Genomic DNA, 26,694 nt, shown 5'->3' on the forward strand with positions numbered 1-26,694 from the left:
AATCGCCTATCTCGATGCGTGGAAAATTTCTCCCAAGAAATGGTCAAGAAAATCACTTTTTTTCTGATCGCAGTACGCAGTTGAGAAGAAATGTCACTTCAAAGGGGGCTCTCTGTAGGAAATTTCTTGACCCTTTCAGTCAAGGAATTTCTTTACTTTTCTTGAGCGAAACAGCATACTTAGCTTTAGCCAGCAGTTTCAGGCAAAATATTTGGCTTGAGGCGCATAAATACAGATTTTTTTTTTATTATTATTATTAAGGCACTCCGTGCTCATTGGCGTAAACAGGGAGGGGCCAGGGGGGCCTGGCCCCCCCGAACCATGGGCTTGGCCCCCCCCGAAAAAAATGGAGAAGAAATGACAATACAGTTAAAACTAGTTTTTAGTATCAAACACTTATGATACTAGACGCATTAAATGCACTTTGAATATAAATTTATGGATGACCATTTTTTGACAGGCAATAGCAATATGTAATTTTAAAACGTCACATACTGCCATACTGTTTCCTTTTTACCTTTCCCGATATTGAAATTCATTGAAGCATGTTTTAGAATTAGAAGAACTGGCTTGATCCATTTGTAGTGGTATTGTTAATTAGAAAACCGAAGTCTTTTCATATTATAAACAAGCTGCGATATTTTGTGATCTATTATCTAGAACGAATCGTTGTTACTGGGAAATGTTCTGTATGAGAATTATGGTAAAGTTTACAAAAACAAAAAAATTCGAAAATAAACAATGGTGCAGTAAACAAACTTTTGTTTGCATACATTTTTCGCGAACTTCTAAATGTTTCATATTCAAATTTATAAGCGATTCGATAATTTTTTGTCTCCGAGATGTCGGGACAAGATATAATCTGCTAGTAAGTAGACGACAGTGAAGCAGTTGCATTCAAATGTGACAGCGAAACTGTGACCATTGATATTCCTTTACATATAGTAACAAATTTTTTTCAATGTTATTTTGACACCAATTTTCTTAAGTTTTTAGATTGAAAAGGTAATAAGACCATGTTACTATTTGTTTCTGTAGAATAAACGTAAAACTTTATTCATACTGAAGATTGTTCCAAGACACGATTTTTATTCTTCTATAAGTGTTTATAATATGACCCTTTATTTTATTTATTTTTATTATTTTTTCTTGCGCCAATATTTTTGGCGTCTTACGTAGTTTATATGGACATTACATCAATTATTTTTGTTTGTCTTTGTTAACACTTCAGTCGTCGCGCTGTTGTATTTTGTACAACAGTGGTGAAAAAACCTCGCATATCGTACACAACACCAGCGTGGTGGTTCTAACGGTGGCAAACCGCGCGACGACTGAAAGGTTAACGAGATTTTCAACCCTGGGCTAGTTCATTTCGAGACCAACAGCTTCACTCCCCTTCCAAATGAAGTCGCCACTATAACTTTTTGAGTCATAAGTGACTACCTCCAGAATGGGATTCGATCCCAGGTCCTCGACGTGTGTTCTACACCAGGTCGGTCACCACATCAATACGGTTCAGAGATGTTTTTTTCGTTATAAATATATATGCATTCATGTAAAATTTCTGTAATTAGAAGACGTTGCGTTATTTGTAAGAAAAATAGATAAAACTTGTTTCTAGATTAATGATAAGATACCTATCGAATGTTTAGGATTTCTAGCTCAAATCAAAGCTTATAAATGCCATAGTATTCAAGTAAAAGACTTTAACTACAAATATCATAAGAATCGATTGAGATTTGGAAAAATAATAGCTATTTGTTGTTTTCTGACGTAAACATTATAATGTTTTATCAAACTTTCATTGCATGGAAATAAAAAAGGATAAAATCTTATTTGATTTTTTTATGCAAGCACGTTTTTATGCATCATAAGGATGCTTTAAGGTCTATTAGTTACTACATACTTGCTTGGAATCAATTTTTGTCCCATAGTGTAGCAAAAGTTCAAATCAGCGGGCCAAAAGCTCGACCCATTTAATCTAGCAGAGAAATTTACAAATTACCCCAAATTCACATATTATCTTCAAGTTTAGCGAAATTTGCTTGATCGTGCGAAAAAAGTCATCAATATTTCACATTTTCACCTAGTTTTGCGAAAAACGTTTTTTTTGGGCAATTTTTTGATGAAAAATTAGAGTGTATTTATCTGTAAACATAAGTTTATTTAAAGTATGTCTGTCGTATAAATGTCGAACCCCACCGATAGGGCGAAAGTTTGTTTAAGACAATTAGCGCAATTATAGCAAATATATTGAAGGTTCATTGTATGGTATTTATTTTCAGCTGCTATTGTTTTTATAAATATTTTGATTATATTACTAAGGTCGAACTTTTGCTCTGCCTTACTATGATTGGATATTAATAAATCCATGAGCAAAATACCTTCCATCTTGTTTTCTTCAAATAACTGCTATCGTACGAATTTGCTGACGACAGCTTTATTTGAATACAAAAAAAACTTCAATCCTTCAATATGATGGTAGCCAAGCAGCTTTATGATTTAAAGTTTTTTACTCTAACAAATTGTTCAATCCTATGTACACATTTTGGTTTCGAGAGGTTTAGATTTTTAGAGAAATGAATCGTTTGCTACATAAATGCTCAGCAACAATAATCCATATTTTCAAACTAGCAAGCATTCGAGATCTATAAGATTGAATACGTCATCTTGGCAATATAAAACGAAAACATTGATTTTTTGATAAATTTTTACTATTTTCCCATAAAAGTGACATTTGGTATCTAAAAAAGTTGATCAGTCGGTTTTGGACGATTTTAAGGTTTTGATCTACCTCTGTATGAAAGTGCGCCACTATAATCGGTTCACAAATATTATCGAAAAAAGCATTGTTATGTTATCTAAATCCTTTACGACTTTTATCTCTCAAGAGAAGGGGCCGTGGCCCCCCTCAAGTCTGACGGCTATTTACGCCCATGTCCGTGCTCGTGGCCACTACTGTGCCGGAATCAGTTGATCGGTAGCTTCTTTATCGATACAGATCTATTTTTAACTTATCTATATTTACATCAACTTTCACTCTCTCCTACTCTTTCACTCTCACACCGAGCAGGTAGGAGAGAGCTCTGCTGTTAGTGCAATGTGATGGATTTTACTAAGGTGGCGCAGATCATTGAAGCAGGCTAGCTGCCTGCGAAGAGGGTCAGTTTGTCTCAGTCACCATCTGATACTGACGGAGGATGAATGTGCTCTCCAAAGCACGCTCCTCCGTGCGGTGTCTTCTGGTGGCTGGACGGGTTTTTTTGTGAAGGGGCTGGGAATTGAATCCATGACCTTCCGCTTATGAAGCGAAAGCGTAACCTCAAGGCTACGGACCCCCCTTAAATACAGATATTTGAACAGTTTTGGAAATCAAACCACACGAGAGGGTCCATAATTAACATTTCCAGGTGGGTCCATAATAGGCACGTCGACAGCGAGCCGGATTACTTGGGAATCAGATGGAGGGTCCATAATAGGAAACGTCAAATTTGTAAACATTCCTATTATGGACCCCGGGAGCAAGGCGGGTTCAGCTCCTCCTCTGGCTACAGAGTACAATGAACCAGCCTTGCCCGGGAGGGTCCATAATAGGCATTCGGACAACAGTTTTCCAAATGTATATTTCTCTGGAAAGTCGAATGATTTTGTAATGTTTCTTAAGAGGTAAAACATTGAACTTGCTGTTAGACTCCAAAAATATATATTCATCTGAGATATTCATTGCAGAAAAGCATCGAGAATTAATTTCAGCTACTAAGGGGTCCATTACTAGCAATGACACCCTACACCAGCCGAATCTAAGAGTTTCCGGACAAATAAAAACGCGACAGATAAATTTTCAACACATCCACTCGCGCGCTGCCTACTGCGATCAATTAAATTGCATTAAAATAGTGAATATAAAACAGTATACAAAAAGAGACCTGCACGTAAAAAAATCCGTTCTGATATTCGTGAACAAAATATCATAGGAAACAGAACACACAGCTTATGCCGATTCGTGATTTAGATCCTGTCATCGTGATTCAACCCATCTGATTTTCATGAACTGTTTGCACTAGTTCGGGAACAAATTTCTCGTCTGCATTCTGGCACCTTCGTTTCGTTACGCTCCAAACACCATGATTTCAAAATCACGATATCGTAAAACCTTAAATTCATATTTGTGATTTGGTTCCTGGCAGTGTGAACTCTGTTCACGCGCGCTGTCAATAATAATAACGCATGCGCAAAACCTAGTAGTCAACAAAAGAGACCCGAGTGCAAAACTGCAGTTCATTTTCTGGCTGAAACTTTGTTTTTTCAGCTTTATGTTTAGGTTCAGGTGAATTATTGCTTAGATATTACTTATCCAGACGTCGCTCCTGCTAAAAAAGCTGCCTGTTGCTCAAATGGAATGATTTTGAAGCTGATATGTTTCGTTTCGATAGCGTTGCGGCAATGGGACGGACGATGGAAATTTGTTTTGCTATTCCTTCAAATTATGCAGTTTCTTGGGCTGCTTAATGTTGTACAAGCTGTTTATTTACAACCATGGTGCTATAATGGAAATTTTTGTGCTTGTCCTAGTTTGAAAAACATGTCCAAAACCTATCTTTCATAAAATGGGCAATGAAAGGAATCTTAAAATTTGTCGTTCAAATCACGGATCACCAGAACGCGATCCAGAACAGCGTTCTTGTTTTCGTGAATGGAGTTCTTATTTATCAGAACAAATATCACGTTTCTATGATTTCTTCAAGCGGTCAGTGATCACTTCAGCAGGCGTTACGTATGTTTTGTGGAACTTTGTTCCCGATACTGTGATTTTTATTCATGGTGTATTTTCGTAAACCGAAAATAAGCTTGTTCCAGGATTCGTGACTAATAGTGCCTATTTTTGGGAACGGTTTTATTTGCGTGTGCTACCAGCTCTGCATCAACAAAAACTAATAAACAGATACTCTGAACAGCAATGTTATTCTAAAAAGTGTTCCGTAAACCAAAAGGTATGAAAACCCTGGTTTCAAATTTCCAAACTTTTAAAATTACTTTGAAAACATCTTGAAGTGCAATATGAAATGAAATAGTTAAAACGAAAACCATTTATTTCATGTAAAAAGCAACCTGGCTAGAGGCATATAACTAACATATAATAAAATTTTATTAAAATATGAGTTACTTACAAGGGGTGGATCACTCTTGATGCATTCGATGCATCGGAAAAATTATCTGCATTTAAATGCATTTTTTTTTCATACGAAGCTCATGGCTTACTTTAGATCGCATCTCTAGCGAAAACAAAATATGTCAAATTTAATGATGTATCAAGAATTGAAAATCCAAAACATACATAGTTCGATACAATTCGATGTGATTCTTGTCACGGATTTCCGGAAATTGAAGGGTAATCACTATTCTAATTAGACCAATAATTCAAAACGTTTTTCTTTTCAGCTACTGAACATAACTATTGAGGTAGATAAAACATATTCAAAGACGTTGTTCGTTTTGCGTAAGTTATTTTTAAATTCATGCTCGGATATTACGACCCATAGAATCCTTCAAAAAAGTGACCACAGTCGTTAAGGGTCAAAAAAGGATAACGGCATCCGCTTACCGCGACGACTGATTTCCGGTACGTCCTGTTTTCACTAGCTAAAAGAAATTATGTAAGGATTATTCTCAGGATTTACTGCCAATAGTTTCGTCGCAGTTTCGGAGGAGCAAAATCCTATTGCTGTTAGCTGACAAAACCTCAGAGAAAAAGACATACATACTTTGGATCTGAGAGACCATATATCTTCAGTGCAACTTCCGCGCGAGAAGACGGAATACAAAATAAAAGGAAAGAAGGGACTGTGGATACTGGTCCTTCATACCCCCCAGCAACACCCCCCCCCCCCTAAGAAAATTTTGAACCGGCATGCATCTCTATATATGAATAAAATAATCATGTACTATTGATTTACTGTATAGTTAACCTAAAGCTAAAATCAGGTCTGCCCAATGTACGGTTTGCGGCCTCGTTTTGTGCGATTCGTGATTAACTTGAAGACCTTTCCCATATCTGGCCCTTTCGCTCCTCTACTAACTCTCCTCTACTAATTTTGTTCCGTTATATCTTTAAATTATTACTTGACATTATTATTGATTTTTTTAATAATAAGTCAAGCAAGTATAAAAGGGTCGAAAAAATTATGAGAATTGACTACATACAATGAAATCTAAAAACTTTCTCCTATATGTTTAATGACAAAATTGAAATTTTATCAAGTATGAACAAATAATGTCGATAAAAAATTAAGAACCAAGAGCAACCTCATTGAACAATTACATTCTCACAAATTACTGAACATTAATTGAATAAAATTATAACAAATAATTGACAGATTCAGAGGCAAATTTAAAGATCATACAATTTGAGACAGGATTCTAACATGAGTTTCATAGAAAACTTGAGCAGGATTTTTCCAAAATGTTAAACAAGATTGTGACATAATCCTAGCCAATTTCGAATCCGGAAAAGTTCTTACACAGAAAACAAACTTTTCCACATTCCAGAGCAGGATTTTAGAATGAGTCTCGGTGGGGATCTGACGGAATCCTAAGAACAATTTTCACAGAATTCTAAGCAGGATTCTCGCAAAATACGGGACTTCATTCTAAAAAAAATACCGTCACAGTATTTTAAAATGCTACAAGTTGAGATTCTGACAAAATCCTACAAAAATTTCTGACAGAGTTCTGAGAACGATTTTTATAAAATCATGTATAAAACACACTCATTGGGATCCAAACAGAATTTTCGAAAGAATCAGGGATTTTTGCATATATCTCTTTCATTTGAACATACCATTGCTGTATCTGAGATTTGGGGACGGGTTTTTTTAAATGTGTTAGACACAATGGATATGTTGCAGGAAATATTACTGTCCAACTACCTACTAGTCAATATTCGATGCGCTTGTTGCTTGAAAACCAACGTGTTATTAACGCACCAGTAGATCTATTACTTTTCCGTTTCGTGCTCTAATCCGGAATCAAGTAGCAAATTTGTATTCTTGTAACGCTGGAAATGTGCCTTGTTGGAACTCGTTGAAAAGTTTCTTCAAAGCAACTCCCTTCCACCTATTTGATTATATATGTTTATTCATACATTTATCCCTAGTTCTTATAATACTTCATCCCATTAGAATGGCCAAGAGTTCCCTCTGTTATGTCTTCTACTGTTGTAAATAGGATCGTAAAACTTTTCGCCGTTTATCTACTCCGGTTAACTAAAAAAACCTGGAAGAAGAAAATAAATATTATTTAGGATTGCAGAGAAAATATAATCAATAACAATCAACAACTCGCTTAGCTTGACAATTTGATTGTGATCTCATTTATCAGTGCTAAGTTGATGTTTTGATGATAAAAAATGCATTTCTTGCATTTGATGCACATCAAATGTGCATCGATAAAGTGATCCACCCCTTGGTTACTTATCATATTATGATATAATTTTGTTAGACACTGTTATCCACAGAAAATATTAAAACAAAAATATAACCTAATATATTATATTTATTTTGATTACGATTCTGTTTGTTTTTTTTTAACAGCTTTATAATAAAATTAAACACATATCAGTGTATTTCCATAAGTTATAATATTTGGAAATTTACCTTTTTTCTGGACTTACGATTGTTTGGTTTTAAGTTGTGTCATCCATTTCATTTCAATCTTATTTTTTTATTGTTTCAACATTTACACAAAATGCATATCTATATTGTTGTGAATCATATTATGTAACTTTTTGTAAATATCAACTGACTCATGGAAAAAATGAGTGATGAAATGAAAATAAACATTTGGGGAGAATGAAAGAAAAATCTCTTGGATTTGTAGAACCATCAAAGCGTTAACAAAATGTTATAATCATCATTTAATTATTGACCAATTGCAAGTGAATTAAAATTGACTTGTTGCTGCATGATCCCAATATTAAATTGCTCGTTTTATAACAAAACATAATTTTGTCTTTCTATTGCACAGAATATCATGTCTTATTATATTTCCCATATAATTGATCAAAAAATCCGTAAATAAATGTGTTACCCCTTATATTACACAGTATCAAAATTTATAACTGGGTTTGATATGTTTTGATAGATTTAAAACACATTTTGTTATACTTATTATACAATTCATATATTTTTTTGGTATAATTTTAGTTATTTTAACAACATTCCGCATCAAAATTGTAACAACCTATATTCGATAAAATATTTATATCATAATAACATAAGGTCATATAATTTTGTTGTGTACCCATAGTCGGGAAGAGAACTGACCGATGCGGGGCAAAACACAAAACTTTTGAAAGTTATTAGAAATAGCTAGTAACTACTTAGGAAGGTAGGCCAACATATCAGAATATTTTGTTTCAGAATTAGGAAACATATCAGCTTTGATATGAATCCCATATCAAACCATGTTTCAAGATATTCATTATTCATTGTACAGTCGCCTCTCCACATCTCGATATCGAAGGGTCTTGATGGGAGAGATCGAGACAAAGAACACATTTTTGAAGAATACTAGATTGAAAAGCACTCCGTTGCCAAGAAAGTAATACACAAACAAACGTCAGTTTGCGCTCCTAATTTGTTTTGAATCCCAAAACTTCGGTCTAGTAACCTTCGATATTGGTCATATCGACATACGGAGGAAAAATTGAGAACGAAAAATCAACATAATCATGGAGATATCGAGATAAGGAGAGTGAAAATGTATGCAGACTGAAGGGACTTATGAAATCATCGACATAGGGAGAGATATCGAGATGTAGAACATCGAGATGTGGAGAGTCGACTGTAAATGATATTTTGATGTCCTGGAGTAAAGCCCCAAGCACAATGTGAGCGGCAGCGCGGTACAACGGCAAAACGGCAAGCCCATCTTGAGCTACACTCTACTTGTCAAGTCAATGTTGAAAAGGATTTAGTCAACACTGGATTGATAAGTAAAGTGTAGATCAAGATGGGCATGCCGTTTTGCCGTTGTGCCGCGTTGCCGTTCACATTGTGCTTGGGGCCTAAAGGGGTGCATGGTGCCAACGCTGATAGGTAGAGGCAATGAATAGAATTATCAATGAACTACAATCTCACCGAGAGCAGCGATCACTCATTACTAGTGTTGTTTGTCTTCTGCCTCCTATCTATCTAGAAGCTATATAACTACATACAACACCCGAGATGTTTCAGCTCGCATTTCTTTGCTGCTTGGTAGGTAGGTATTTTGTATTGAATCTCGTGCTCACATGCATGCGTCATTGACTCAAAATCCTATTTTGCTTACCTAATTATTGTTTGCCTTTCGTTTGCTGCTTGCATTATGTATACATATTCGGCGCTGTATGGGAACGAAAAAATTGGAAGTCCGCATGACACTCCTCCAACCTTTACGCAACATCAGGTTTGGGTTCTGGTGGGGAAGATCAGTTTTTAAATTGTTCTGTGTGATCGGAAAGTTCCAGTGGGACTAAGTGTCCATGAGCTGGTTGACTCATTAGACTATTAAGCTCCTACATTGGATGATCCTACCGTAGGTTTATATAGGTACATCTGATTCAAGTACAGATTTTATCCTTAAGGTGATTATAGAACGAAGCCAAACTTTGAATTTATAAGTGCACAAGACAGAAAAATCTGACAACAGTTCGCGTTGAAAATCAATCAAATTGCTTGCTTGCTGGTTGTGACCAATGGGATAAATTTTCAACGCGAAGCGCTGTTTGGTTCTCAAGTCTTGTGCTTTTGAAAATCTGAGTTGTGGCTTCGTTCTATAATCACCTTAAGCTTAAACACATTATTATCAGGGTTGGTAGCGGACAGACAGCACAATAATATTAACTTTACTGAATAAAATGATCAAAACAGTGACTTCTGATTTCAGTAGGTAGAGAACTCGAAGTATTTCCAAATTAATAAACATCGAAAAAAAAAACAAACTCGCGATAAAATTTCTTGCAGTTTATGAGGAATTTAATAGGTAAAAATTGTATATATTTTTTACATGAAATCGTGCAAAACGATTTACTTGTGGTATTTTTGAACAAGCTCGTTGATGAATTTGAGAGGAAATGTTTAGTGGTAAGTTGCAACGAATTTCTCAAACCAAATTTTGTAAAATTACTGAATAAGAATAAAAATAAATAAAAAAAAACCGATTAAATTTTTAGTAAAATATTTTTTTGTCCTCATAGTAGCACCAATAATTTTCAACGAATCCATGACAATGTGTACTCAGGGTGGCCACCAAAAGTTCATTTTGAAATTCCCGCTTTTTTCCCGGTTTTCCCGGTATAATTTTCAGAATTTTCCCGGTTTTTAATTGAGGAGCCTGAACGTAAAAAAGTGACCCTTTGATCGGTTTTTCAATTGAATACACCAAAAATTTTATTTCAAAGTTTTCAACGGTATTTTTCCGTCCAATAAGAAAAACAATAATTGTAGAAGATTGCCTTGTATTTTTTGGCTCTCGTACAATTAGTATGGAATGACAAATTTTTGAAAAAACTTAAAAAAAGTTATTGTCAAAATTGCTTTCTTGAAGGATTTCCCAAAAATATTTTTCCACTCAAACACGTCGGAGACCCTAAAAAAAACAAAAGTGAAAGAATAATTCACATCAGTCGTCCCGTTTTCAAGCCAACTCGTGACGTACAAACACCATTCTATTTCCATTTACATGTCTAGATATGCCCTTTTTGTTCCCTATTACCCTATTTAAAGTATTTCAATTTTCAATCTTACTTTTTTTCTTCATAAAAATGAAGAGTTCACTAAAGCTAATAAGTTTAGGATGAGGATGAAACAAAGCCACACTAAACTAAAGTAACTAAAGAAAATAATGAATCCAATATGTTACTTTATGCAAGAAGTTTTAATATCTGATTCAAAACTTTGAGTCAAATAAGATAAAGAAAAAAAATAAGCCCTGATAGTAATTTATTTCTTACTAAAAATAAAATATTTCAAAACATTACTAACCAACTTGAGTGTAGCAAACTAGACCGTTTCAACAAGAAAATTTAAAAGTTATTTGTCCAAGATAACAGATGCTTAATGGCAATATGATCAACCATATCAACTTTCTACAATTTATTTTTGATTATTTATAGATTAATAGCTTGAAGATGTTCTTTTTTTTTTTTTTTTGGGGGGTCCGTAGCCTTGAGGTTACGCTTTCGCTTCATAAGCGGAAGGTCATGGATTGAATTCCCAGCCCCTCCAAAAAATAAACCGTCCAGCCACCAGAAGACGCCGCACGGAGGACCGTGCATAGGGGAGCAAATCCATCTTCCGTCAGTATCAGATGGTGACTGAGACAAATTGACCCACTTCGCAGGCAGCTAGCCTCAAACGACTCAGGAACACGGCAAAATGAACCACCGCAAAAGAGCAACGGACTATGGCTTATGGAAATCGATTGGACCAACAGCAGAGCACTCTCCTACCTGCTCGGTGTGAGAGCAAAAGAGCAGAAGAGAGTGAAAGCAAATGTAAATATAGATTAGTTAAAAATAGAACTGTATCGGAAAGGAAGATACAGATAAAACTGATTCCGGCACAGTAGTGGCCACGAGCACGGAGTGCCTTAATAAAAAAAAAAAAAGATGTTCTTTTAAAATAATTTTCCCGGTGACCATCTCAAATTCCCGGTTTTTCCCGTCTTTTTCCCGATGGATTCAAATTCCCGTATTTTTCCCGCTTGTCCCGTTTTTCCCGGTTCGGTGGCCACCCTGGTACTGATCAGCGTGGCGAAAATCTCAAATTCTCATAATTCATCAATGAGATTTTTCACGCTTGAATTGTAGCTCACGCAACTCAACAGCAAATACATCATGTTGGCTCATCCGTTTGATTCATTGGCTTTGGTTTCCACATGCCATTTTACACGCAGAATATTTATTTTTTGTTTCCCTGCTAGAAATACAACAACAAACAATTGTAATATAAACAATTGTTCGAAATTTTGAATTTCCAGATGACTTTTCCAAAATCCAGACAAGTTTTCCTGAATTTCCAATAATTTTCAAAATTTTCCATGACGCATGAATTTTGATCAAGTTTTGGAAACTCGAGAATGTTTCTTATCCGAAGATATCTTTACTGAACTGGGAATTGAACTTGCATTTACCAAGTTGACAATCTAAAGCCTTGCTTTCTAGACTAAATAAGTGAGTTTTATCTTGAATCAATGAATATCACTAACTGGTAAAAATTTGAACAGCTCAAGTAGCGTTATGATAGCAGCACAATAGATTTTTTTTTCTGAAAAGCTTTTCGTGTCAGATGATTAGCTCTGGAGACCTTCAACGCTAAAATATCTTGTCGTGGACATAATAAAACATGAATTACCTACTATTTCAAAATAATTTCCTTGGTTGTGGCCGCAATTTCCTGAGAATTCCATTTTTTTTCGAGGTTAAATAAAATTACCTGATAATTCCAGGTTTTCAGGTAATAGACACAGCGATTGAATTTTCATAAAAAAAAATCAGAAAATTCGAGTCATTAGAAACTATTTCGGGGATTTGCCCAAAGAATAAATTTATTGATTTTAAAGGCCTTTTTATGGAATCCCCCATGAAATTAGTACAATATACATCCAAGTTTTTTTAGGGAAATAATCCAGACACTCTGCCATATTTTTTCAGGAATTATTCCAAATTTTCTTTTACAAATTCATCAAAAAAAAAAAAAGACAACAAGAGTTAGGGATAGGGATAGGAGTACAGGGATCCTTCAATCGATTTTGCGAGGATTTCATCCAAGATTTCCGTGAGGGACATTTTCATGAGCTCAAGCAATATTTTCTCAAGGGCTGCTAAATTTCTTAAGATTTTTACCAGAATTTCCATTCAGTTTGTCCGAGATTTCAACCGAGAATTTCTCAGAGGAAATTAAATAAAATATTTAAAAATTAATCCAGAAATTCATTCTATGATAACTTTAGAAAGTCCAGCAGATTTTTTAAAAAAGTTCTTCAAGGATGTTCTCATTTAATTTATAGAATTTTATTCAAGAAATCCATGAAAAAATATATTATACATTATTGCTAAATAAGGAACAGCTAAATCGAATAATCAGTTGAATCCCTGGATAAAATTCTACTGGATGTTGTGGGGCATTCATTGAAGAACATTGAACAGAATCTCTGAAGAAATTTGTAGAAACGGTCGAAATAATTGTTGTAGGGTATTTCGCCAATCGTTGAACGACTAAAAATGCTCTCTAATTGTCGAACACACTATAAGGAATAAACGAACTGTTCAAAAATAGGCTAGATTTTTAGCCGTTCAACAATAGGCGAATTTTCCTAGTATTCGCTTGTGTGAAACTTTTTTTTTTTTTTTTTTTTTTTTTTTTGTCGGTAGCGATAGGGGTAGTACTGGCACTTTTAATCTGCCCTAAGCTCCTTCCCAGCATTTGCTTTTATAAGCCTCTATTGCGTTCATCACACAGACGTTCCTAAGCAATGTTGCTCAAATGGTCACTGTGTACCCTAGCAGCAATCAGCCCTTACCGTAGTTTTGCAGTCTAGTAGTTCAGACTACTATCAAACTATGATAAGGCCTGAAATGTTACTAGAGTGGTTAAAGTGAAGAACGAAATAGTTTTATTAAAAGGTCCCCATTCCCCATTTTATTTTATTATTCACTGTCACATAATTGCCTCACTTTTGCTGTCGTCACTTTTGTTTTTGACACTAGCACCTCTATATCCGATTATCATGTATGAACTTTCGTTATCACTTTCCACTATCACAGCTAAAAGTTTAACCAATATTACATCACGCCACTTTCATACCAATTTATTTTATTACCAATAATTGAAAGATGTTTTTTTAATTACTATTTAATTGAACTACGAATTATCACAACGACCGTAACAAAAAAATACTTCGATCACTTCTATTGCACTCGCTGTTATTATGAACACTGTCATTGTAAAAGTGTAAAGAACTAGGCAATAGTATGTTTGTTTAAAGAAATAAGTGCATACTGTTATTATTATGTCTGTGGTATTAACTTAACCCTCACAATCACTTCAAATGCAATTTCAACAGTTTATCATCACAATGCAATTCATCAAGTATCATTATCACCCTCACAATCATTAATTTTATAACGACGAATGTTACACAGAAACTCACCGAATACTCACTTTTAAGTCACATAACAAAAAGTTGGATCATGCGTTAGCTTCGAAACCTATCCACCATTACCGATTAGTACAAAGGATGCTACAATTCATCTAACAAACTGCAACTACAAGTAGTGGTGCATAAGTAACTACTGAGCCCTGGCGGTCCCTCCATTCGAAGAGTTCCTGATAATATGCAGAAACATATTAACAGATCCTCAGCCTGCAAGCAGCCGTTTCATGATAAATCATGATCCGTTAGAGGTGTGCCAATGTATTGGGAAGGTGATATTTTATACAAACGGATATTATTTTACGGTGCACCTTTACTTTGGCACCGTCAATCCCCATGATCCAGGCCAGGGACAGTATTCGCTTGTGTGAAACTTCAAATAAAATTATGAAGAATGCATGAAAGTGAAGCTTGAAAAATTACTCAAGTATTGTTTGGAAAAACTGCAGGAGTTATCATGGATGAAATGTTGGAGAAATTTGTAGATAAATTTGAATCAATGGATTTGAATGATTATTTTTCCGTTGTGTTCGTCAAGTGTTTGTGTGTATAAAAATCCCAGGGTATTCACTTATTACGTAACTAAATTTATCGATTTTCAATTGATTTTACATTATATTGTTGGTACGGTATTGTGATGACTATATTATTATTAAATTGTGTTCCCATATTATTATATGTTATACTTTGAGCTGCTATATAAAATTTCATATAAACATCATTTGTGGTGGGAGGGGAGCATCAGGGCATCATTGAAGTTACCAATGGACAAAGAAGTGGAGTGCCAATCGGAGTCAGGAGGCGAAATGTTAATCGTTTGTGATCAACGTTTTTCTCTAAAACTAAATGATTCGACACTTATGTGACAGAATAGATGAAACTTTGTTGTGCCTGGTGCAAAGTTTTGTTTTTGTGTTGCATTTTTTTTTCAGGAGCAGCTTCTTCAAGCGTTGGAATTTTCCGTTTACATGTAATACAGAGGTATCCGGGTAATTCCTTTCTCTAACAAAACTACAAGATTCCCTGAACATCAATACATGTTATCATAAGTTATAAATTTTATTTCTCATAGCTACCAGACAAGTCGTGGCGCGCAAATTACTTACTCTTATTTGGGGTATTATCCTAATGAATTGGTTCAACTTCCAGAAGCATTATGAAGTCTGCATATCGGAAACGCTAGCTTATTCACCGCTCTTCATATTTCAGCATGTCGTTCTTCTCCAGAAATCGTAATTAGTCCTTATTTTGGAGATTGCTTAATAAACTTGAATTCATCATATCCAAAGAATTAAATTAATTTGAACATCTATATCTGTGTCATATATAACTATAATTTCCATTTTTGTATATTTTGTATATTTCATTATTTCATTTTTTATACCATATCTGATCATATTTCTATTATTGTATGTGTTTTGGGTTGGGCTGGGACCACCAGGGCACCCGAATGAAGCGATTTGGACAGGGAATTTGGGACTGCCTCCTCCCTGTTGTTAACATTTCGTGAAATGAGGGCGGGCTCTTCGACCCCATCTATTGGGAATATTCTGTCAATCGAGGGCTTGATTTTACTGTTGTTCGTGAAAGCTTTCTTCTGGAAGGAGATTCTCTTCCCATGACGCGGGTTTCGTGCAAGTGTTTCTGCTTGCGGGTCCGCACATCCATTTTTGGCCCTTCATACAGGAGAATGACTGCTCACGAACAACAGTTCAATCTTGATCAAATCGCTTTTCAGATTACTCCAGTGCTATAGGCAGATGCCTTGCTACAATAGATGGTAGAACCAAATCATCATCATCATAAAAATCCCAGGGTATTCACCGGGAAAGTCGGAAAACGAGCGTGAACGGAATAGTCATTTTGTATGGGACGATTCATAGCGTTTTCTGAAAGCCTACTTGATGGAAAACGAAGTTTGCTAAGACCACTCGTTTCCCATAATTGTATCAAGGAATTTCTGGAATTGGCCAAGAGATTCATGTATTACTCCTAATACTTCTTTAGGAATTCATTTAGTGTCTATTTCCCCAAGAAATTCCTTCGAGACTTTTGGTTTCGATGTCTCAAGCATTCACCCTGATTTTTTCCAAGGATAAAAATAGAAATTACCTAAAAATAGAAATAAATATCAGGAGCTACTCTAAAAATTCTTTCTGAATCTTTTTGGGAAAGTACTGAGTCCCCCAAGATATTATACCAGGATTCTTCCAGCGATTTTCCTAGGGCATCCTCAAAAATTCTCGTTTAGAACATCATCAAAAATTCAACCAGTAACTTTTAAGCCTCAAAGAATGGATGGATTTCCTAAAATCTTCTTCTTTCTGGCGTTTACGTCCCCACTGGGACAGAGCCTGCTTCTCAGCTTAGTGTTTTTATGAGCACTTCCACAGTTATTAACTGAGAGCTTACTATGCCGATGACCATTTTTGCATGTGTATATCGTGTGGCAGGTACAAAGATTCTCTATGCCCTGGGAAGTCGAGAAAATTTCCAACCCGAAAAGATCCTCGACCGGTGGGATTCGAACCCACGACCCTCAGCTTGGTCATGCTGAATAGCTGCGCGTTTACCGCTACGGCTATCTGGGTCCCCGGATTTCCTAAAATATAGTCTTTAAAAATTTCTTTAAGATTTCAACTAGATTTTCTCTAATCATACTTCCAGGAATAACTGCCGAGATTAATCCTAAGATTTCTTTATGTATTCCTCCAGCAATTCTTTGGAATATTGCTTTTTGCCTTGGACATGCAAATATCGTCTAAATGGGCTTCAAATTCGATAACACAAAGTTATCAAAGGATACCACGGCCCATATCACCGCCAACCTAGTAACGGAAACAATCTTTGACTTTACTTTTTTTGTGAAAAATCTCGCCGCGTTCGGTGCTCCCGCATTTGATATTTGCATTCCAAATACAGCAAAACTTCCCAAAAATGACTTCAAAGATTTTTCCAGTCCAGTTCCATGAGATCTTTCACGAGTGTATCCAGAAGAATGAAATAGATATTATCCAGAAGTTATTAGAACTGTTTGGAAAAAATCCAGATTTGATACTTGTTTTTAATTATGAATCGTGGTTTACGGCCAACCAGCCGAGTGGAAGTTTAACAACTACCGAAAAGCTAAACATTACATATAATTTGCAATTGGATTAGATGGACAAATTGATGTGAAGATTTGCGAAAAAGTTACACGTCTTCTCAGTGAGAATCGAACTCACGACTCCCCGATCTCTAGTTGGGGCGCGTTACCACTACGCCATGAGAGGACTCATGAACGCAGAAGTTAACCTGAATTCGATTTCAGCTCGATAATCACGTGGTCCTTTTTCGCAAAGTGCACCTCTTTCGGAAGAATTAGACGCCCATCCAAACACAACGCCTTCTATATATATCCAATGCCTTGCCCGAGAGCGCATTGTTTTTTAGGTATAGGAATAGCACACTACACTAACCAGCAACTGCGCTGGCTGAGGTTTCTATTGTGGTTTCTATACCGTGGTGCATCAATACCCGGACGCTTAAGGTGCCAAAAATGTTCTAACATCAATATGAGCATGTTGTTTTTGAAAATCCTCAATGTAATATTGCTTCATAAATTGTTTCAAGCCAGATCTTCACGAAAGTGATAAATTTTTTGGTAAAAATCATGATTTTAACATAAAAACGATGAAATATTGAATCATGTCTTGTCTTTAAATCCGGACACCCTAGGCAAATGATGTCTTTAATTCCGGACACTTTTGGATCGATATTCGGACAACGGTGTACTAGCATTGAATATCCGTTTAATTTTAATGAAAATAATATCAACACGCTTTTGAATGACAATTTTTAATGAATTTGATGTCCACTTTTATCCTACAATGGTAAAAAGAATAACACGTTTGTAATAAAAGTGGTTTGATTGAAGATAAATACAATTTATCCAATAATCAATTGCATTCTGAACACTCACTACACTCTCCATAGTTGTTTTTCAAGTTTTCACTTATTTTTTCTTTCGGGAATCTAACTTATACTAGTAAAAAGGGAGTCCATTACGCGATGTCTGGATCTGAAAACACTGGCTCATATTCCCGGACAGTCTTTTTAAACACTGATAAATGTTTATTTTAAACATATTTATGGAGTCACCGAACTTCCAAAATATCTCTTTTTAAACAGTTTTGGAAAAAAAAATTCTATAAAGATACATTTCACTAACTTTTACTTCAAACAAACGTTGTTTGCGCGTTCATCGATCGTTCAACTGAAGTTGAAGTTAAATCGCGACGAAGGTCGCACATGAACAAATTATTTGTTATTATTTTTATTAATTATTTGACAGTGGTTACTAGATTAGAAATGAATGTAAAATGAACAGCATTGTTCATTAAAAAGTGGTGAATAAAACCCAAACATTTTATCACTCAATTTTAACTGTAATTAATCAATATAATTAAAGTGTCCGGATGGACGAGAACAGCTTTCCCGGGAAGCTCACAAGATTGATCAGAGCAACGATGGACGGTGTGCAAAACTGCGTGAAGATCTCGGGCGAACACTCCAGTACGTTCGAGTCTCGGCGGGGACTACGACAGGGCGATGGACTTTCGTGCCTGTTGTTCAATATTGCGCTTGAAGATGTTATGCGGAGAGCCGAACTTAACAGTCGAGGCACGATTTTCATGAGATCCGGACAATTTGTTTGCTTCGCGGACGACATGGATATTATTGGGAGAAAATTTGAAACGGTGGCAGATTTGTTCACCCGCCTAAAACGCGAAGCAACAAGAGTCGGGCTAATGGTGAATGCGTCGAAAACAAAGTACATGCTGGTTGGCGGAACTGAGCGCAACAGGACCAGCCTAGGAAGCAGTGTTACGATAGACGGAGATACCTTCGAGGTGGTGGACAAGTTCGTCTACCTCGGATCCTTGTTGACGGCTGACAACAATGTTAGTCGGGAAGTACGAGGCGCATCATCAGCGGAAGTCGTGCCTACTATGGGCTCCAGAAGAAACTGCGGTCAAGAAACATTCACCCCCGCACCAAATGTACGATGTACAAAACGCTCATAAGACCGGTAGTCCTCTATGGGCATGAGGCGTGGACTATGCTCGAGGAGGACTTGCAAGCTCTTGGGGTTTTCGAACGCCGAGTGCTAAGGACGATCTTCGGCGGCGTACAGGAGAACGGTGTGTGTCGGCGAAGGATGAACCACGAGCTCGCTCAACTCTACGGCGAACCCAGTATCGTGAAGGTAGCTAAAGCTGGAAGGATACGCTGGGCAGGGCATGTTGCAAGAATGCCGGACAACAACCCTGCTACGAATCCGGTCGGAACAAGAAGGCGTGGGGCGCAGCGAGCTAGGTGGATTGACCAGGTGAACCAGGACCTGGAGAGCGTGGGTCACAGTCGAAGATGGAGAGTAGCGGCCATGAACCGAGTGAATTGGCGAATAATTGTTGGTGAGGCTTTATCAAGATAATTGATGTAAAGCCAAATAAGTAAGTAAGTAAAGTGTCCGGATATTGGTACCGTCCGGATTTTTATTCACCACGGTAACCTCTGATGTAACTTGAGTGAATCCTAAAGTAAAGTTCTAATGATCTTTGAAAGAACTCCTGGACTCTGGAAATTTTAGGATGTTTCCTAGATAAATTGCTAAGACAATTGAAAGAACCATCAATCGGATCTCTGGATAATATCTCGCAGGATATTCTAAAAAAAATCCTTGAAAAACATCGTACGGAATCCCTAATTGCTTTGAATTGAATTTCTGCAGGAATCCACATGATGGATTGTATGAGTAGGGGAAAGTGGGGTAGTTTGGCCACCCTAAGGAAAAGTCGATAAAAGTGTCGAAAATATGAGGAATTCTTCGAATGTTTGCATGATTTTCAACAATTTTTAGATGAATACACTAGATCCACATGATTTCTTTTGTCTTATAAAGTTCACGGATGAATGAATGATTTTTCAAAATTAGTCATTTTTCGAGCCGATTTTTTACTGATGGGATGATATGAGCACCCTATTTTTGGTTGTAAAATTATCTCATGTAATCTAAAAATTCAATTATTTTTTTACTACACTTAAATTTTATTAGTGTTTATAAACACTCCGTGCAAGAAATTTTGTTTTAAGAACATTCTAACAGTCAAACATTATCATTCTGAAATGATGAAATTTAAAAGAGCCATTCGGGACAATATGGGCAGTTTTTTCATTTATTTCTTTTTTTTTGTGTTTCGAACACTGACTTGTGGCATGCCTATTGCACACATAAACAGACGTAACACTGACGAAATTTCCATCGATCACTCATTTAAGGATCATTTAAATTTGCTATGTTATAAATCTGACAACTGTTTTCGTCAATTGAAACTAAAGTTTTTGAAACTTTAGGTGTTTCTGTTGAAACACAGATTGGTAAATATATAGTTTCATAGCTGCCTATTTGCCTTTTCAATAACTGACTTGCGAAAATTGACTCGCAATAAGTCAAAAAAATTGTCATTGGTGACTTCAATGCCAAACATTGGTCATGGAATAATTCTCAAAGTAATTTCAACGGCAGAATTTGATTTGATGAGTGCTCTTCAGGATATGTCTCAATTCAATACCCTGATAGCCCTACATGTTTTTCCTCTTCTAGAGATCCATCTACGATTGATTTGGTCTTAACCGACTCTAGTAATCTTTGTTGCCAATTAGTTACTCATGCTGATTTTGATTCTGATCATGTCCCTGTTACATTTCAAATATTACAAGAAGCGATTATCAATCCTATCAGCTCCACTTTCAATTATTTTCGAGCCGACTGGAATATATATTTACTCTAATCTTGATGTTAACTTTTCTTTACAAACAAAATTTGATATTGACAATGCTCTTGAAAATTTAACAAATTCCGTTGTTGACGCCAGGAACATTGCTATTCCAAAATGTGAAGTAAAATTTGAATCCGTGATTATAGACGATGATCTCAAACTCTTGATCCGTCATAAAATTGTGAGGAGAAGGCAATTTCAACGCACTCGCGATCCTGCTATGAAAATTATATGGCAAGATTTGCAGAAATAATTGGAGACGAATCAGCCACCGGCTGAATGTTTCGATAATAAATTGGACCCTGGACTTAGCCTGGCCCTGGCTCTAAGCCCTTTTGGAATTTATCTAAAATTAAAAAAAACGCAAGAAGCCAATACCGACATTGAAAGAGGAAAACAAATTATTACTAACTAATTGCGAAAAAGTTCAAAAGCTTGCTATGCAGTTTGAAAGCGCGCAGAATTTTAACTTAGGGCTTTCTAGTCCAATTGAAAATCAAGATACTCAGGACTACGACAATATTCTCAATCAAGAGAACGTTTTCGAAAATTCCTGGGAGACTGATTTGGAAGAAGTAAAATTATTAAGGTACCGCGGGGTAAGTGGGTAAATAGGGTAAGTGAAAACAATTGATATATTTTACTGAATATGTGAATTAACGTTTTAAACTCATGCGTAAATCTTTGAGGCCATTGAGAACATTACGATAGGTAACAGATTTCTGAGATTTTTCAGCCATTTTTGCATATAGAGCAAAAAATTGTTAACCTGTCAACTGTTACTCCGTAACAAGTTGGCGGCGCACAATCTTATTATAATATTTTCAGTGGAAAAAAGTTGCGGAAAATAATTTCCTGTACCACTTCTTAGTTGTCCTCTGTGACAGTTTCAAACTGCAATAAAAAAGTTTTAGAATTAATTCGACGTAGACCTAAAAATAACTAAATTTAAACACCGTCAATTTACTTATCAGGTGGGGCAAGTGAAAAGTTTATCATTAGAGATTGAATTTGAGTTTTCTCTTTAAGTAGCCATAAGTAAACATGGTTCGCAATTATCATAGAAAAACATAACGTGCTGATAATTCAAGAAACACTATACTCAAGCGTTAAAAGCTATTAGAAATCATGGAACTTCTCTAAAATATGTTGCTAAACATTACAATATTAATATGTCTACTTCGGGCAGCCAATTAAGAGGAAGACGTTGACTGAAAAGTTGCAATATTAGAGAACACACGAAAATCTCGTGGAATGTCTATGTAAGCTAGTTGAAAGCATAAAAATGGGGTATAGGTCTATCCACATAAAAAATATTCTAACTACGTTATTGAAAAATTCCGTTTGATTTCTCCCGAAGAGTTATCCGACGTCATATTCGACTTTCTCAAAAACAAATAACGAGCGGTGGAAATTCTACCGAGCAGAAATGCATTTGCTGTCCTATAATGTAAAAACTAACATTGGAAATGTTGCAGTTATAATGTTGTCGAATCATTTCAACTAACATAACTGAACAGAAGAAAATTCATGTGAAAAGAATAACATTTTCTTTGTTTACATTTTACTTATGTTATTGTTCATTGGGAAGCCTTAACAAATGTTAAAGCTAATAGCAATCATGAATATAACTGTTTGTTTTTGAAATTATTGTTCAAAACGGTAAACTTTTCACTTGCCCCACTTTTGGGGCAAGTAAAAAAAAAAAGGCAAGTAAAAAGACATTTTTCAAAAACTTTTTCTGTATTTTTTCTTTAATTTTTCACAAAAATCAGTTTCAGCATGCTGCTTATATTTGGTGGGAGTCAAGCTAAAACATATACACGACCTCATTTGTTTCAATTTAAAGTCTCTAGAATGTGAAGAATCTCAACTATGCGAATTCCATTACCCACTTGCCCCACGGTACCTTATTAAAAAAATCAAAAACATAAAATCTCCTGGCGATGATGGAATTTTCTACATCCTCATCAAGAAACTTCCAGAAAGTAGCTTATCATTATTAGTTGATATATTTAACAAATGTTTTCAATCAGCATATTTTCCTGACAAATGGAAAAAGGCTAAGGTTGTTCCAATTTTAAAACCAGACAAAAATCCTGCAGAAGCTTCTAGCTATCGTCTAATCAGTTTGCTCTCCTCCATCAGTAAACTTTTTGAAAAGGTTATTTTGAACAGAATGATGGTTCACATCAACGAAAATTCAAATTTTTGCCGATGAACAGTTCGGATTCCGCCATGGACATTCGACCACTCATCGACTTTTACGTGTAACCAATTTGACCCTTTCCAACAAATCTGAAAGCTATTCTACTGGTCTTGCTCTTCTAGACAAAGAAAAAGCATTCGACAGTGTTTGACATGAAGGTTTGATCGTAAAATTAAAAAACTTTAATTTTCCAACATACATTGTTAGAATAATTCAAAGTTATCTGTCAAATCGTACACTTCAGGTTAATTATCAGAATTTCAAATCTGAAAGACTTCCTGTAAGAGCTGGTGTTCCTCAAGGCAGCATTTTGGGACCAATATTATACAATATTTTCACATCTGACTTACCTCAGGGATGCCAAAAATCCTTGTTTGCGGATGACACAGGCTTCTCCGCCAAAGGACGAAGTCTGCGTTTTATCTGTAGTAGATTGCAAAAATGTTTGGATATTTTTTCTTCATACTTGCAAAAATGAAAGTAGTTCTACAAATGCTTCTAAAACTCAACTTAAAATATTTTCACATAAATCAGCGCTTTATTTGAAACCTTCAAGTAGACAAGAAGTCATGATGAGAGGGTCAGATGAAGTTAAGTATCTAGGGCTCATGCTAGATAATAATTCAACATTCAAAAATCACATTGAGGGCATTCAAGCCGAATGTAAAAAATATGTAAAATGTCTCTATCACATAAGAACTAAGAACATACATTGTTAGAATAATTCAAAGTTATCTGTCAAATCGTACACTTCAGGTTAATTATCAGAATTTCAAATCTGAAAGACTTCCTGTAAGAGCTGGTGTTCCTCAAGGCAGCATTTTGGGACCAATATTATACAATATTTTCACATCTGACTTACCTCAGGGATGCCAAAAATCCTTGTTTGCGGATGACACAGGCTTCTCCGCCAAAGGACGAAGTCTGCGTTTTATCTGTAGTAGATTGCAAAAATGTTTGGATATTTTTTCTTCATACTTGCAAAAATGAAAGTAGTTCTACAAATGCTTCTAAAACTCAACTTAAAATATTTTCACATAAATCAGCGCTTTATTTGAAACCTTCAAGTAGACAAGAAGTCATGATGAGAGGGTCAGATGAAGTTAAGTATCTAGGGCTCATGCTAGATAATAATTCAACATTCAAAAATCACATTGAGGGCATTCAAGCCGAATGTAAAAAATATGTAAAATGTCTCTATCACCTTATTAATAGAATATCAAAACTTTGTCTTAAGAACAAGCTTTTGAAATTCAAACAAATTTTCAGGCCAGCCATGTTGTAAGCTGTACCAATATGGACTGTTGCAATACCAGGAAGAGAGCTCTGAAGAGAATAAAAAATAACATTTTGAAAATGATTCTTGAGCTCCTTTCCTGGTATAATACTAATGAGTTACTGTAACATATAATACCCAATGTGGAATCAACGGGTCCATTGACTATGGTTCTCTAACTCGATATCGAGATACGAGGAAAAGTCGGAGAATTTTACTACGGGACAGTCATGTGAAATGAATGGCATTAAGACGATGGATTGATTTTTGTCAGTCATGTTAGAAATTATTGATTGAATAATAAAATTTTGAATATGAATAATTTATTTTGTGATTAATCATTAGAGCTCTGCTTTTCAGCGACCAGGTCGAAAATAGTAACCAAGACATTAAAAAGTGACACGCTACCAGCCCTGCAGTATTGTTTAAAAATATATCGACAGTAAAGTAAGTATGATTAGTTCTTTAATGGCTTCTGAACGATGTTAAATAATAATTAACATTAACAACATTACAATTACTCTCCCAAGTAATGTTTCTTCTGTCTACATTCTACTGAGCCTCTTATTCTTATCTCCTAAAAGAAATTATTTGCAACACACATATTCTATTGCAAAACAGCCTTCGAATTAAACTTCCCCATCTTCACCCCTAAACCGTGCAGCTTTAGAGCCCTTGAGGATATTTACACCTGTTGACCGGTTCCAACTTACCACCCAGAAAGGATCTCCGTTCCTTTTTCGGTTGCGGCACAAAGCAGCTAGCTACGGATCACGATCAGCGAGCGATTTTTACTAATTTGGACCGAATCCGGCAGAGCATCCATCTTGAAGGGTAGCTTTGGGTTGAGAATTGCTTCTCGGGCGCGTTCCGTGATCCCACTACAGGAGAGGATCGATCCGCACAGTGCACTTCTTGTTGGCGTGGCACTCTTCCGAGATTGCCACCTTCTACTTCCCCCAACGCAAGAATCCTTGTCGGTAAATCCGGCTTGAATCAATCCGTCCGATAGCAACCATCCACACTCTGTACACACACTTCCGGAAGCTCCCCCTCACAATTCCAAAACAAACCCTCGAATCTCGCGCACCAACTTCACGGAACCCTTCACTCCCGGATCCGATCGCCAGTAGAGCACCACTTCCGGCAAAAACGAAAACTTCCTTGGCTTTTCCAGCACGAAGAAAACTAGTGTTAGGTGTTCAATTACAACCCAGTTGATCGGCGGCTGGCGAGATGGAAAAGCACACACACAAAACGACGGACGAAAAGGCGACACAACACCGCTCTGCTCTGCTCGTCCTGCGACCTCTGGCCTGGCCTGGCTGTTCCGTCCGCGGTTCGTTTTCGTTTCGTCGTCGGCTTGATGGCTGTCAAATGGTGAAACGTCACGTTGACAGTTGCGCTCGGTGCACTGAAAAATTTTTCGCTGGGCAAAACTCGAGAGTGCGAGTCGGAGTTCGTTGTCGAAAGCCGCTGGGACAGAATGAGAAAATAATGACCAAAATTGATGCGAGCTCGCTAGGGAAAGAAATTTCTTCACGGTGCCCCGATAGACCGTTATTATTAAAAAAAGAAAAAAACAATTTCCATCATATCTGAGTACAGGGCTCGACTCCTTATTGTCGTATTCACAAGGGAGCACAACATTGTCGAGATAAAATCACTGAGTATTATATTTTCTTTTATTCCATTGCACAAACAAACCGTTCGAAATCACAAAATTAATAAAATTCTTATTTTAATCACTGTTTTAAACACACAGACATTTATTATAAGTATTAATTTAGTTGCACAACAAATCGCGTTACGTTTTTTTTTTAAATCACACCGCAAAGTACGCACAACAATTCGCGCAGAAAATCGCCAATAAACTGATCCGCTTCAACGCAGTTCTCTTCATCGAACTCCCCAAGTCCATCCCGTCTGGAAAACCGCTTCCCATCTCTTTTTCATCTTCATGCTTCATCTCTCTTTCTCTCCTATTCGTAGCCATCATTCCATCGATTCCTTCATCCCGGCTCAGCGCGAGCCCGCTTCCCGAAAGGAGACGAACATCTTCGTGTCTCGCCCGTTTCCACAACCTGAGATCACGATCGGCTCTCGATAAATCTGTGCGAAGATAGAACACACTGAAAAAATAGCTAGGGTATCCGTCCTATTATGGAGGACTTAAGCACGGTGTTGAAGTATAA

The 26,694-nt window shown here is 36.3% G+C and overlaps 1 protein-coding gene across 1 annotated transcript in view; it reads right to left on the reverse strand.

Annotated features, from left to right (window-relative positions):
• Positions 1-25,862, reverse strand: part of LOC5578753 (diphosphoinositol polyphosphate phosphohydrolase 1) — a 38,940-nt gene extending 13,078 nt beyond the window's left edge. Inside the window, exon 1 of the mRNA XM_001657071.2 lies at positions 25,213-25,862. The gene's annotated coding sequence lies outside the window, so the exon portion shown is untranslated. The remainder of the gene's footprint in view (positions 1-25,212) is intronic.
• Between the last annotated feature and the right edge of the window lie 832 nt (positions 25,863-26,694).

Source organism: Aedes aegypti, chromosome 2, assembly GCF_002204515.2.
Source record: "Aedes aegypti strain LVP_AGWG chromosome 2, AaegL5.0 Primary Assembly, whole genome shotgun sequence".
NCBI lineage: Eukaryota > Metazoa > Arthropoda > Insecta > Diptera > Culicidae > Aedes > Aedes aegypti.